This window comes from Triticum aestivum, chromosome 4D (assembly GCF_018294505.1).
Source record: "Triticum aestivum cultivar Chinese Spring chromosome 4D, IWGSC CS RefSeq v2.1, whole genome shotgun sequence".
Taxonomy (NCBI): Eukaryota; Viridiplantae; Streptophyta; class Magnoliopsida; order Poales; family Poaceae; genus Triticum; species Triticum aestivum.
Genome location: NC_057805.1, coordinates 308,346,693 through 308,361,493, shown reverse-complemented (window position 1 = coordinate 308,361,493; position 14,801 = coordinate 308,346,693).

Here is a 14,801-nt window from a genome sequence, read left to right as displayed (position 1 = left end):
GAGAGAACTTGCAATAGTGAAAGTATGAACCCTAGGCCTTGTTTCAACGCATTGCAATACCGTTTGTTTTCACTTTTATCGCTTGCTACCTTGCTGTTTTTATATTTTCAGATTACAAAAACCTATATCTACCATCCATATTGCACTTGTATCACCATCTCTTCGCCGAACTAGTGCACCTATACAATTTACCATTGTATTGGGTGTGTTGGGGACACAAGAGACTCTTTGTTATTTGGTTGCAGGGTTGTTTGAGAGAGACCATCTTCATCCTACTCCTCCCACGGATTGATAAACCTTAGGTCATCCACTTGAGGGAAATTTGCTACTGTCCTACAGACCTCTACACTTGGAGGCCCAACAACGTCTACAAGAAGAAGGTTGTGTAGTAGACATCAAGCTCTTTTCTGGCGCCGTTGCCGGGGAGGTGAGTGCTTGAAGGTATATCTTTATATCTTGCAATCGAATCTTTTTGTTTCTTGTTTTATCACTAGTTTAGTCTATAAAAGAAAACTACAAAAAATGGAATTAAGGTTGCCTCATATGCTTCATCTTTTTAATGTCTTCCGTGAAAATAAGGATTCCGGTAATTGTGCTCAATTGCTAGAGGAAGAATGCATTAGAATGTTTGGCACTAAATCTTGGAATGATGAGCATGATTGCAATGTTGTTAGTATGAATTCTTTGAATACCCATGATGCTAATGATATGCAAAGCCACAAGCTTGGGGATGCTATGTTTGATGAAGATGATATGTTTAGTCCCCCAAGTTTTGATGAGCCAATTTATTATGATGAAAGCATGACTCCTATTTATGATGATTATTGTGATGACACGTATGCTATAAAGAATAAAGATAACCATGAAACTCGTCATCATGATTTTAATTTTCAATTGGATTATGCTTCACATGATAGTTATTTTGTTGAGTTTGCTGCCACTACTATTTCGAATGAGGAGAATTTTGCTTATGTGGAGAGTAATAAAATTTCTATGCAAGTAGATCATGAAAATAATGCTTTATGTGCTGGTTATATGGCAGAATTCATTCATGATGCTACTGAAAATTATTATGAGAGAGGATCATATGCTTCTATATGTTGCAATAATATCAAGTTTCCTCTCTATGCGCTTAAAGTTTTGAAGTTATGCTTGTTTTGCCTTCCTATGCTAGTTGATTATTGTTCCCATTAGTTATTTGCTCAAAAAATCCCTATGCATAGGAAGTGGGTTAGACTTAAATGTGCTAGTCATATTCTTCATGATGCTCTCTTCATGTTTTAATTCTTATCTTTTAGGTGAGCATCATTGAAATCATCATGCCTAGCTAGGGGCGTTAAACGTAAGCGCTTGTTGGGAGACAACCCAATATTTACCCCTACTGTTTTTGTGTGTTCACATGATTACGCTACTGTAGTAATCATGTTTTATAGCTTTTGTTTCAATAAAGTACCAAGTAGAACCTTTGGGAAGACTTGGGTGGAAATTAAGGTGATCTTGCTGTAAAAAACAGAAACTTTGCGCTCACGAGTTTAGCTGTCATTTTTTACAGAAGAGCGATTTTAAGTTGATTCTTCTTTCAGAAGATTAATAGGAAAATTCCTCAGGTCCACCAATTTATTTAAGAATTTTTGGAGTTCCATAAGTATACGTTTGATAAAGATTGCTAGAGACTGTTCTGTTTTTGACAGATTCTGTTTTCTATGTGTTGTTTGCTTATTTTGATGAATCTATGAGTAGTATCGGAGGGTATGAACCATAGAGAAGTTGGAATACAGTATATATTACACCAATATGAATTTGGAATGAGTTCACAACAGTACCTAAGTGGTGATTTATTTTCTTATACTAACTGAGCTTACAAGTTTTCTGTTGAGTTTTGTGTTGTGAAGTTTTCAAGTTTTCGGTAAAGATTCGATGGACTATGGAATAATGAGTGGCAAGAGCCTAAGCTTGGGGATGCCCAAGTCACCCCAAGGAAATATTCAAGGACAACCAAGAGCCTATGCTTGGGGATGCCCCAGATGGCATCCCCTCTTTCGTCTTCGTTTATCGGTAACTTTACTTGAGGCTATATTTTTATTCACCACATGATATGTGTTTTGCTTGGAGCGTCAATTTATTTTGTTTGGATTTGCTTTCTTTTATTTAGAAAAATGTTTTGCATCTTTTATTTCAATAAAAGTGGCATTTATAGCCTTTACTATGCCTATTTTACAAGTCTACATGTTGCTGTTTGAAAACAGAAAGTTTACCGCTGTTGCAAAAAATTCCCTAGAAAAGTCAGAATGTGATAAAATGTTGAAACGTTTTGCATAATAATCTCTGATAAATTTACTACAGTGGGAATTTTCTTTCATAATATTTGGAGCTAGGTAAGTATGGATCTTGCTGCATTCTTTACAGACTGTCCTGTTTAGGCAGATTGCTGTTATGTTTGCATTGTTTGCATATGTTTGCTTGTTTAATGATTCTATTTGAGGATAGGACTATTAAATATGCAGAGGCATTTAGTATGCAATGTTGAATAATAATATTTTTGATTTGCTACAGTAGAGTATGATAAGGTTTTTGCATTGGTTTATACTAACTTATCTCACGAGTCATTGTTGAGTTTTGTGTGGATGAAGCTTTTGAGATTTAGGGAGACCGTGATATGAGAAGAATTAAGGAGACACAAAAGCTTAAGCTTGGGGATGCCTAAGGCATCCCAAGATAATATTTCAAGAATTCTCAAGCGTCTAAGCTTGGGGATGCCCCGGTTGGCATCCCACCTTTCTTCTTCAACAACTATCGGTTAGTTTCGGTTGATCCTAAGTTTTTGCTTCTTCACGTGATGTTTGCTCTTCTTAGAACGTCATTTTATTATGTTTTGCTTGCTATTTGAATAAAATATCAAGATCTGAAATTATTAAATGGGAGAGTCTTCACATAGCTAAATAATTATTTAACTACTCACTGATCTTCACTTATATCTTTTTGGAGTAGTTTGTCATTTACACGTGTGCTTCACTTATATCCTATGAGTAAATAGTTGAATGATTTGAATATCATAAATATGAAATTATATATGTTTCATATGCTTATCCCATGGAGAGTAATGACTTCACATATAAGAAGGAGAGGTGGTAAATTTTTTGAAGGTTAGCAAACATTGTATTGGTCACTTGAACAATTCATGAAAGAATATTGAAGTAAGAGAGATTTCATGTGACACCCAAAATTTTATTTGGATTTTTCAAAGGATTTTATTTGACTTGAGGGAGGTGAATTAAAATTTTTCTTCAAAAGGACCCTCCCTTTCAAATATTTTTTCTCATGACAAGAGTTTTGTTTGGATTCACCCAAGACTTGTTTTTGGTCTTGGAGGTTCTTGCTTTTATTTTGGACTCAAGACAAAATACTTTTCACTTGAGGAAAATGACTTTTGAAAATCTCCTTGAAAATGCACTATGGCTTTTGGAATAATCCTTTGCCACTTTCAACAGTTCTTTCTTGCCATAGCCTTAGTGCAAATCCACTCTCCTAAACCTCCCCTCATCTTTGGATCATGTTTTGCATCAACTCCAGCAAGTTGAACCTCCCCTATGATTATTTTTCCATTTAAAACTTATCAAATAAATTTCTGTCTTCTATTCTAGCCTTTGGTGATTTACAAAGGAACTCCACTTTCTGTTTTGATTTTTGCCCCAGACCTTTTTCCCTTCCTAGTCCTTTGAACCCTCAACCAAGATCCATGAAGATCCACTGGTCTTTAGTTCAAATTTTTCAAACTACACTGGCTGCAAGTTTGGACCAGATTTGTCAAATTTGGTGAAATTCATTCAAACCTTTCTCCAAAAATTCCAAGTAAAATCAGGCAGCCTCTGGGTGCATTGAGTGGTCACCTCACCAAGTACCAGCTCCAGAAAAAAAATTCTACTTGCCTAATCATTCTGTCGAACACCTGCAGTGCATTGTCAAATTCAGGTTCAGTAAAGTTCAGAGAACATTTCAGTGCTACTGTCGTTTTCTTCAGAACTTGTTGTCGATCTCGACAGTGCCTCGATGTCGCCTTGCTCCCCGTCCCCTCCCCCTTGTTCCTGCACCGCACGAGCGTCTGGCACCTTGCGGACGTCGGCGACGAGCAGCAGAAGGTGCGCCGCCCCGTGACCGACGCCAGCGGCGGCTTTGCGGCCGCCAGCGAGAGGCGCGGCGCTGACGGCGCCACCCAGCGCCGCCCAAGCCACCGGAGCTCGCCGCGTGGCCTTCCACTCCCCAAAACACGCTGCCACTCTCGTCGTGAACCGTAGGGCGCGGAGCGCGCTCTCTGCCGCCGACGTGCCCGTGCGGCCACCCCACAGTGGACCGGCGCCGTTACGCCAAGACCAGCCGAGATTAGCGGGGGAATGACACCAGTAACTTCCACTGATGCTGCCTGGCCACTCAAACCTCCTGCAAATCCACTGCCTCGCCGTAATTGCTCGCCGGAGATTCTCCGTTCACGGCCACCCCGTCGATCCGCCTATAAATAGAGGCCCCGAGTTTCAACTCGAACCCACACCATCCCTGCACTCCACCTAGAGCACGCCCAGCCACTGGAAGAGCCCCGAGGAGGTCTCCTTCCTCGACTCCGGCCGCCGCGACCCGCCACGGGATCCAGCTCGATTCGCTCCCGTGCGTGCGCCTCTGCCTCCCATCTCTTGCCAGTAGCTTCACTATGCATCCCTCCTTCTGACCCGCGCTTCAATTCGAAGTTTGCAGCCCTCCACCGTCACCCGAGCCGCCGTCCGCCGGAGAAAGTGTCGCCGTCGACGTGGTGCTCTCCGACGGTCGAGTCCACCACCCACCGACGCGGAAGGACACGCTGAAGCTCTTGGTACCCTCCGATCCTCCTAACTCACCGTGGTTCGACGCCGGCGTCCACCGCAGTCTTCGGGCGCCGGCGAGCTTTTCAAACCTGACATGTGGACCCCGCGTGTAAGCCTCTGTTCTATTCTCCCTCAAACCGTTTTCTGTTGGCGCCTTCGGGCAAAATACGTTTTCCCTCTTTAGCTAGCGCATTTCTTTCCGAAGCGTTTTCTGGTTTCTCAGTTTAAACCCTGGAACTTTTGTGTTTCATTACAGATGGGTCCCTGGACAGAAACCTTTATAACTTTTTAATAAGAAGGAATTTTTGAGTGATTCTTTTTCTGACAGTCTTGAATTTTTGTCTAGTTTTTTATGGGATTTATTTGGAAAAAATTTGGAGAAGTTTCTGTGCACGCGTTGGTTTTCACGTTAGTGCCCGTTTTCGTTATTGCCGTAGGTTCCGGAAGAGGTGACGGAGCCGCGAACTTCGCCGAGCTAGACTCCGACTTCTCCGAACCAGGCAAGCATGTTTGAACCTTTGATATGACAAGTGTTTTGCATGTTTGCGTGAAATTTTGTGCGTGGCATATGAGTATCGGTGAGTTCCCCGTTTCTTGTTAGGCAACTACCTGCCTTTTTTCCGAAGTCGCGATGATCTCTGGTGAGAGATGGCCAAATCATGTGGTGACATGAAGGGCAGCAAGGTGGTACTGTTGTAGCATGCCAGCCTTGCGTCATCCGGCAACTTCTGACGTTAACGTGGACGGAGTCACGTTATCATTCTTTCCCCTTCCGTGCTACCACATGTTTCATTTGCCAGGATGCGGTTTAGTAAGTTGGTAACCTCTTTCCGTGTACACACCAAACAAAGGGGCCGGGATGATGGTACCTTGGCCCAGGATTAAAGCCAGTCATCCGGTCAGGGGGCATGGGTGTTTCCGGTTGGGACCGAGAGGGGGGGCACCCCCTTAGAGCGCGCGTATAGAAATTTGATCCCATGCTACGCGAGGTTGTAGCCTCCCCGTCTCAAGGTTTTTCTTGAACGTTGCTGAGGGTGATCCCTGGCTTCGGAATATTTAAATGGGTGTGTACTGGTTAGACGTGTTTCTTCCAAAACACCGTAAACGGAACTAGTCCCCGTGACTACTGAAATCCGTTGGCTGTGGTTAAGTACAAACTCTGCAGAGTCAAATTCCTCCAAGTCATCGTATCCATGATCACGTAGTGAAATCAGTATACCCATATCTATCCGCGTGGAAGACTTGTCCCCGGTGAACAAACTCAAGTGGTAAACCCAGTTTAAGTTATTAATACTGTGGATGGACTAATCTCACATTTGTCTCGTACTTGTAATGATTTATAATCTCGAGCTACTGATTTATTGAGCTACAATATAAGCCCTTTATGCGACGTCGCGCAGACGTCCGACTGTGGCGTGTTTTTGTTTCTTACTTTAATATATAAGCCCTTTATGTGGTGTCGCCCTGACGCCCGACTACGGCATTATTATTCTTGCAGTTTCCTCTCGAGGAGTCATTCAGACCCTCGTTTGGCACCAGTATTACTATTCTGCAGTTTCCTCTCGAGGAGTCATTCAGACCCTCGTTTGGCACCAGTATTACTATTCTGCGGTTTCCTCTCGAGGAGTCATTCAGACCCTCGTTTGGCACCAGTACTACTATTCTGCAGTTTCCGCTCGAGGAGTCATTCAGACCCTCGTTTGGCACCCAGCATTTATTATCTCTATGTCTGAACGCACTGGTTAACTTGGTCATATGCTTCATGCTTACGTTTGTTATATCTTATGACCGAACTGTCTTGCGAGTACTTTCATAGTACTCACCTGGCTTGTTGATTTGGCCAGATGTTGACGAAGGCGATCTCTTGGATGAAGAGTTTGATAGCGCGTCCGACGCCTAGAGGAGTCCCAGTCAGTCCCGCGCGATCCCGGATTTTGGTCACTTGTATTATATACGCTTCCGCCGCCCGCAATAAGTCTCCTCGAGCCTCACTCCGACGCTCGAAGAGCTGTAGTCTTCAGGAGCCATATCACTCGCTTCACGGTGATATTTCCACCACCGTTATTATCGTGAGTTAGTAGTTATGCCACCCTATCCGCCGTCTTGTTTTATCGGCGTGCATGTAATAATTTGTTGGGCAGTTTCCGCTCAACTTTGTATTATATTCAGTACTCCTGGTATTTTTCTTCTGTGACCATGATATTGTCTACCAGTGAGAAGGAATTCTTCCTTACTGGTCCGTAAAAGGGATTGGTCTCTCAATAATTATATTATTGAAAAACCGGTCGTGACATTTCACATATAAGTATACTATCTTGGACATCTTCTATGATTGTGAGACCCATTAATTATTTTCAAACCTGAGAAAATTAGTTGAAGTTGGACAAGGAAGACAACATAATGAGTTATGCTTGGGTATATTTGTATAGAAGTTATATTGTTATGGATCCTCTAACATGTGGTGCTTGCTATTTAGAATGCTTTGCTAGCCAAAATATCTGTACTAAGCAGGAATACTGCTTGTGCATCCAAATTCCTTGAACCAAGTTTCTTCCATGAGTGTCCATCATATCTACCTATATGCGTTATTTACCTGCCGTTCCAAGTAAATTTGCATGTGCCAAACTCTAAACCTTCAAATAATAATCTGTTTTGTATGCCCGAATCGCTCATGTAGCGACTAGGGGCTGTCAGTATCTTCCATGCTACGTGGGTTATTCTCACGATGAGTGGACTCCGCTCATCATTCACGACAAAATGGCTGGTAACTGGGATGCCCAGTCCTATGATCAAAAGATCAAAAACAAAATCACAAATAATTTAAACAAAACTCCCCCAGGATTGTTGAAAGTTGGACGACACCCGTTGTTTCGGACAAGCCGTGGAGTGTGATTGTTGGTGGAGGGGGAGTAAAATCTTTACCTTTCTGTTTGGGAGCCACCTATAATGTATGTAGTATGGAAGATATTGGGAACTCTTGGTCGTTATGTTGACAATGAAATCGTACCTCTCAAAATTATTTTCATCTCTATATTAACTTCAAGCTCTGGCACCTCTGCAAATTCCTGCTTCCCTCTGTGAAGGGCCTATCCTTTACTTTTATGCAAGAGTCAGTAGTATTCCTTCTCATTCCAACCTACCTTTTAGTTGGCAAGCATCATGTGGTGGAGAAAGATCTAAGCATATATGGCCATTCAAATATATTTCATCATGAATTATTATTGTTGACAATTATCTATATGAGAAATAAGTTGGGAGGCGAAACATTAAAGCCCTATCTTTCTCTGTGTTCGATGGATGCTATTTGTTCTAAAAATATGCTTTGAGTGGTAGCAATCATGGAAGACTATATGATAGTTGATTATGTGGGATTTGCTAAATCAAAGCTCTTACATAGACCCTTCCTGAAAATAAGATGAATTGCAATTGTTTGATGACTGAGAACTGTTTGTTAGTTTTCAAGAAAGTTTATGATCTATGCTTTAACATGTGAATAGCTTGTTACTTAATCATGAAGAGTTTTATGAGTTGAGCTACTGTTATGATATATAATGATGCTAGAAAAGGTGATTGAAATTATCATTGATCAAACTTGTGCACCTGCTAGCATTCACACTTCATAAATTATTTCTTTTATCATTTACCTACTCGAGGACGAGCAGGAATTAAGCTTGGGGATGCTGATACGTCTCCAACTTATCTATAATTTATGAAGTATTCATGCTATTATATTATCTGTTTTGGATGTTTATGGGCTTTACTAAACACTTTTATATTATTTTTGGGACTAACCTATTAACCGGAGGCCCAGCCCAAATTGCTCTTTTCTTGCCTATTTCAGTGTTTCAAAGAACAGGAATATCAGACGGAGTCCAAACGGAATGAAACCTTCAGGAGAGTTATTTTTGAAATGGAAGCAATCCAGGAGACTTGGAGTAGAAGTCAGGGAAGCTTTGAGGAAGCCATGAGGCAGGGAGGTGCGCCCTACCCCCCTGGGCGCACTCCCACCCTCGTGGGCCCCTCGTGGCTCCCCTGACCGACTTCTTTCGCCTATATATGTCCATATACCCTAAAATCATCGAGGAGCAGAAGGGATCGGGAATTCCGCCCCCGCATGCCTCTGTAGCCACCAAAAACCAATCGGGACCCTGTTCCGGCATCCTGCCGGAGGGGGGATGTCGGTGTCAAAACCGGCGGATCTCGGGTCGGGGGTCCCGAACTGTGCGTCTAGGATCGATGGTAACAGGAGATGGGGGACACGATGTTTACCCTGGTTCGGGCCCTCTCTATGGAGGTAATACCCTACTTCCTGCTTGATTGATTTTGATGAATATAAGTGTTACAAGAGTTGATCTACCACGAGATCGTAATGGCTAAACCCTAAAAGTCTAGCCTATGTGAATATGGTAATGAGTGTATCCCTATTCGGACTACGCTCTCCGGTTTATATAGATACCGGAGATATCTAGGGTTACACGGGGTCGGTTACATCAGAGGGAATCTACATAGTCGGTTGCCAAGCTTGCCTTCCACGCCAAGTAGCATCCAATCCGGACACGGGTTCAATCTTCGGTCTTCATGTCTTCACAGCCCATCAGTCCGGCCCACGGATAACAGGCCGGACGCTCGAGGACCCCTTAGTCCAGGACTCCCTCAGTAGCCCCCGAACCAGGCTTCAACGACGAGGTGTCCGGCGTGCACATTGTATTCGGTGTTGCAAGGCGAGTTCCCTCTCCAAGTAATATATTTGTTCATTGTTCCAATATCGCTCCCGTCAGCTTCTGTGTGCTAATAACTTCGTCTTCCACCTGTCGAGCGAATGCTGAGAGTCAGGGTATTTTTGCGAATAACATCTCATCCACGCAAGGCAGAACGCCTATTTAAAGATACTGGATCTTAGATCCAGGCGATACTGCGCCGAGAAAATCCTCGGAGACTTCCAGGAGAAACCATTCCACCATGGCTAACATTCCCAGCTCCTCCTCCCGCTCCAGCCCAAAGAGAAGCGAGTGAGAGAAGTGCTCTGTGACTCATAGTCAACTAGCAAAGTTGCAAACGCAGGGATTTCTTCCTCCCGCGGATGTCGTCCCTGTCCGAGCAGGGTCGGCCTCCTTCGATGGCGTGACTCAGGCGGAGGACTTCCCTAATCCATCCGGGGGGAGCGAGTGTGCTTTGTCCCCTACCTGCTAAGAGGCGTTGGATTTCCCGTCCATCCATTCCTCCGGGGGCTTCTGGAATATTATGGCCTCCAGCTACACAATTTCACTCCCGCCTCTATCCTGCACATCGCAGGTTACGTCGCTCTATGCGAGTTATTTCTGGGTGTTGAAGCCCATTTCGAATTGTGGAGAAAATTGTTCTGTCTTGTCCTGCGCAACCACGAGGGGTCAATATTTGAAGTGGGCGGAGCCGAAGTGTGGCGCATCGCCGATACCGGATACCTGTCCGGCACACCAAGGAGGGCAGCAAAGGAATGGCCTTCCGAATGGTTCTACATTGAGGACGTAGCACTTGCCGACCCAGTTCGAAAGGGTCTCCCTGAATTTGCAAGCGTCCCGCTAAGGAAACGCCATAGTTGGCGTCCCTGGAGCCTTGAAGAGGATGACAATGCGGAGGTTCATCAGCTCCTGGGCAAGATAAAGATGCTCGCCCAGTCCAGATTAACAATGGTTGAGGTAGTGGCGATCTTCCTAGTGCGAGGGGTCCAGCCACTTCAATATAGAGGGCTCCCGATGTGGCACTACAACGGGGAGGACGACGCCTCCTGCTGTGGTCGGAAAGGTCCGGACACCCCTGCCGCTCTAGCCAAGATACTGGCCGATCTGTTCAAAGGGGAGGAAGAGGAATTTCTTCGCATCAACCACAGAGATGGATATTCTATGTATAATCCTCCTAGTTGGGTAAGCCCCAATCCTTCTGCTCTACTCATTCTGCCTCCCGGATTACCTTTGATAAATTTCTAATCCGCTTATAACAGCATTGCCGAAAAATCACCAGGGGGTTTCACAGCCCCGCCCCACAGCCCGAGAACCACAACCGGGAGCTGGATCCTGGGTTCGAAGAAGATCCGGACATATTCGCGGTACTCGCGGAAGGGGTGTTTTACCAGGTGAGCTACGATGGCACGGAAGTGGCCATTATCGCCGATTACCCTGGTCTTCTTCCTGCTTCCCACGTAAGTCATCGAGAGAAAATCTCACTCGCAAGAGCTTCCTCGCACTGCCTCACCCATCACACTGTCTCGTGCTCAACAGGGGAGGCATTCGGCGCGTCACGCTACTCCGGGGGCGCTCCAAAGAGAGCGGCTCCGGCGCCGAGCAAGGCTTCCAAAAGGAAGGTCGGTGAAGACACGACCGGTTCCTCGTCAAAGAGGTAAGGATTTGAAGGTATACTTTAGTAGTCACATCTGACTGTAACTTGTACGTCTGTTTGGTACCAGGAAAAAGCTTCACCGGGCTAAATCCGAGGGTCCAGCCGGCCGTACTCCCAGTGCCCGGGATTTAGACCCCGTTGGAGAGGCGGAAGCCGATATAGGAACGGTGCCAGACTGTCCTTTGGTCGAGGGTTTGGAGAATATGTCCGTTACCAACTCGGAAGTGGAGAGCACCATGAACCATCAGCGCTGTAGGGCTATTTTACGAGACCCTGAGTTCTCGGAAGAGGCATTCAATGCCTTCAGCTCGGCTGATGCGTACATCCGAGCTGCTCGAAACGGGCTTAGTAAAGCCACAAAGCAGCATTTAACAGACGTGCTGGTAAGTTTTCTTTGTCCGAATATGATATCCATATGCCAGTAGCCCCCGGGACTGAAAGCAGTTGGTACAACTTATTTAAGGACCGTTGTATCACCAGGTTCTTACAGAGAAGAACAAACTGCTAGCCCAAGAGCTGGAACAGTGTCGGGCGTAGCTAAATGCTGCTACCACCGTACTGGAAAATTTCAAGAAGCTGTCCACTAGTAACGTTCCCCTCCATCGAGGAACAATAATTGTATACCAACTGTGCTAATACTGTCGCTGATCGCATAATAGGGTCGCCTGATCAACTTGAGAAGAAGTTGAAGATCACCCAAGAGGGAGAAAAAGAGGAAAAGAGGCAACACGCCACAGGCGAGCGTGTGCTGACCCGCGTTAGGGACGAGAAAAACAAGCTACAGGATTCCAACACTACATTGGGTGAAGAGTTGAAAGATGTGCGGGCCCAGCTAACCGACTCCGTGTAGGAGAAAAAGAAGCTGCGGGGCGACATATTCAGTATGTTTCCGAATTTTTTTTGTAGTTCGGAGATAAATGGAACTGATATAGCTATGCTTGCACGTATATTGACGCTGAAGAGGAGGTGTCCGGATCAGCAAGAGATCTGCTGCAAAGACTGTCGCAAGTGCATGAGCATGCTCGGCTGGCCATGCGGAGTGTTGCCAAGGCCTTGTGGCCATCCGCCTACCCTCCAGGAAGTATGGAGGAGCTTGTAGAGCTGTTCAAGGGAGCGCGGTGGTGTATCCGATTATGGAAGATATCGGCCTGCCGAGAGGGTGCGCGAGAGGCCTGGGCCATGGTGAAAACGCGATATACCAAGCTGAATCCTAATCACATGGCCCGGATTGGACCGTTAGGGCCAAATGGGGAAGAAATTCCCGTTAGTTTAGTATATGACCAAGTAGAGGTGGCCGCCAAATATTCCCAACAGGATTGTAAGTTAGACGCCTGTTATATGGTATACAGGCAGAAGTGTTTGAGTCCAAGTGACTATGTACTTTCCTCACCCTGTGAAATTCTAGCTGAATTGTATATCATTTGTCATGGCAGACCTTTTCGCTTCAACCTCCGGACCCAAAGGTGCGGAGTGTTTCCGAATACCGTCACGGCCGAATAGGCCGGGGTATGCATGGAAAACTAAGCGTAGGGGTCATAGTTCCTTGAACAGACTAGTTGTATCCGGCTAGTTATGTTATATTACATTGAGATTGTAAGAAACATCTTCCAGGGAGAATAGTTCCGTTAAGGGTTCCTTTCCCTGGGTGTGCATGCATTAGTAGACATGTCCGAGTTGTGATGTGAAAATCACAGTGTGTATAGCTTCTGGGGGTTCACAATAGAGTGAGTGCAAAAAATATTTTTCATCCACCGACCGAATATTCTATTAAGAACGCTAGCTTTCGGCTTCACCCAGTCTGAGGTACACATCCGGATGACCCGGTAGTAACAATCGCAGAGGTGCTCCCTTTACCACCTAGCCGAACAATCGGGAACGTAGGGGTAAGCACAGGAGCCAGGCAACCCAGCTTGGCCAAAACTTAAGTCATATCGATGCATATAATGGTGAAGAAAAGACATACGGGAAAAATGCACATGTGTGATGAGCTTGACGCTCGGAAAATAATATTAACAAGCTTCTGTTAAAGAAGCCCCCAGGTATAATGGGCGTACATATGTAAAGATGTGTACATCAGCAGTGTTCGGTCAAGCCGAATGAGAGCTTTAAAGCGAAAAAAATTGTGTAGAAGGGAGAAAAAGTAATGGAAACTATAGGGGAGAAGGAGTCTAACAAAGAGTTCGGCGCTAGGCATTGAACCTTCGGAGTCTGGCCACGTTCCAGGGGTTCGGCTCTAGGCGATTGTCTGATGCGTCACAAAGACGGTACGCTCCTCCGGTAAGAACTTCATCAATTATGAAGGGACCCTCCCATTTGGGCTTGAGTTTGTCCTTTTTCTTCTCCGGCAAGTGTAGAATGAGTTCGCCAACATTGTCAGTCTTGGCCCATACTTCTCTGCTTTGATATCTTCGAGCCTGTTGTTGATAAAATGTTGAACGGGCTTTGGCAACGTCGCGCTCCTCCACCAGGGCGTCTAGGCTGTCCTGCCGATCCAACTCGACCTCTTTCTCTTCATACATACGCACTCGAGGTGAGTCATGTATAATATCGTAGGGCAATACAGTCTCTGCACCGTACACCATGAAGAAAGGTGTGTATCCGGTAGTACGGTTGGGCGTGGTCCGCAGCCCCCAGAGTACGGAGTCGAGCTCCTCAACCCAGTGTTTGTCTGATTCTTTCAAAGACCGCACTAGCCTGGGTTTGATGCCTCTCATAATAAGACCATTAGCTCGCTCGACTTGACCGTTGTCCGATGTGGGGTTCCGGTAAAACCCTTAAGGTTCGAACTCTGGGGTGCGCGCGAAGTCTTTCCTCCTACCGATCCACGCCCTAGCTCGCTAAGATCTCACGGACGAACTTGATGAACTCACAACACAGAGAGACACGAGGTTTATACTGGTTCGGGCCACCGTTGTGGTGTAATACCCTACTCCAGTGTGTGGTGGTGGATTGCCTCTTGGGACGATGAAGAACAGTACAAGGGGAAGAACAGCCTCCTGAGGTTGAGGTGTTCTCGTGCTCTGTGGACTGGTGGATGAGAACTCGGTCAGTTCAACCTGCCTCTACTGTGGTGGCTAGCTCTACTTATATAGGCCCTGGTCCTCTCCCCAAATGTTGAGTGGGAAGGGAGCCAACAACGGCGGGCCAATTCGAAAGGGGACAGCTAGTACAAGCTATCCTGACAAAAGTGGTCTTTGCCTGCAAAGGCTCTGGTGGTGACGCCGTCTTGGGCTCCATGGTGACCTCCGTCTTGCCGTCCCGCTGGTCTTGGTCTTGTTGCATTGATATGGAAACCTTTGCCTGATGCCTCGGTACTCCGTGCCTGCGCTTGCTTCCTTAGCACCAAAGAGGAAACAAGGACGCTGCGCGCGCTGGCGCCCGCCTGGTGCCGATCGTCATGGCTCACGTCACGTGAGCCTCGTGAGGTTTGGTCTGCCTTGATATCTCCGCTCCTCGCGAGGCAGCCTGGTGAGGCCGCTCCCGAGGAGGTCTTGCGCCGTCCGCCTCGCGAGGCTTGGCCCCTTGCGAGGGTCTTGAATGCTTTGTTGATGAAGATGGGCCGTACAGGCCCGCTAGCAT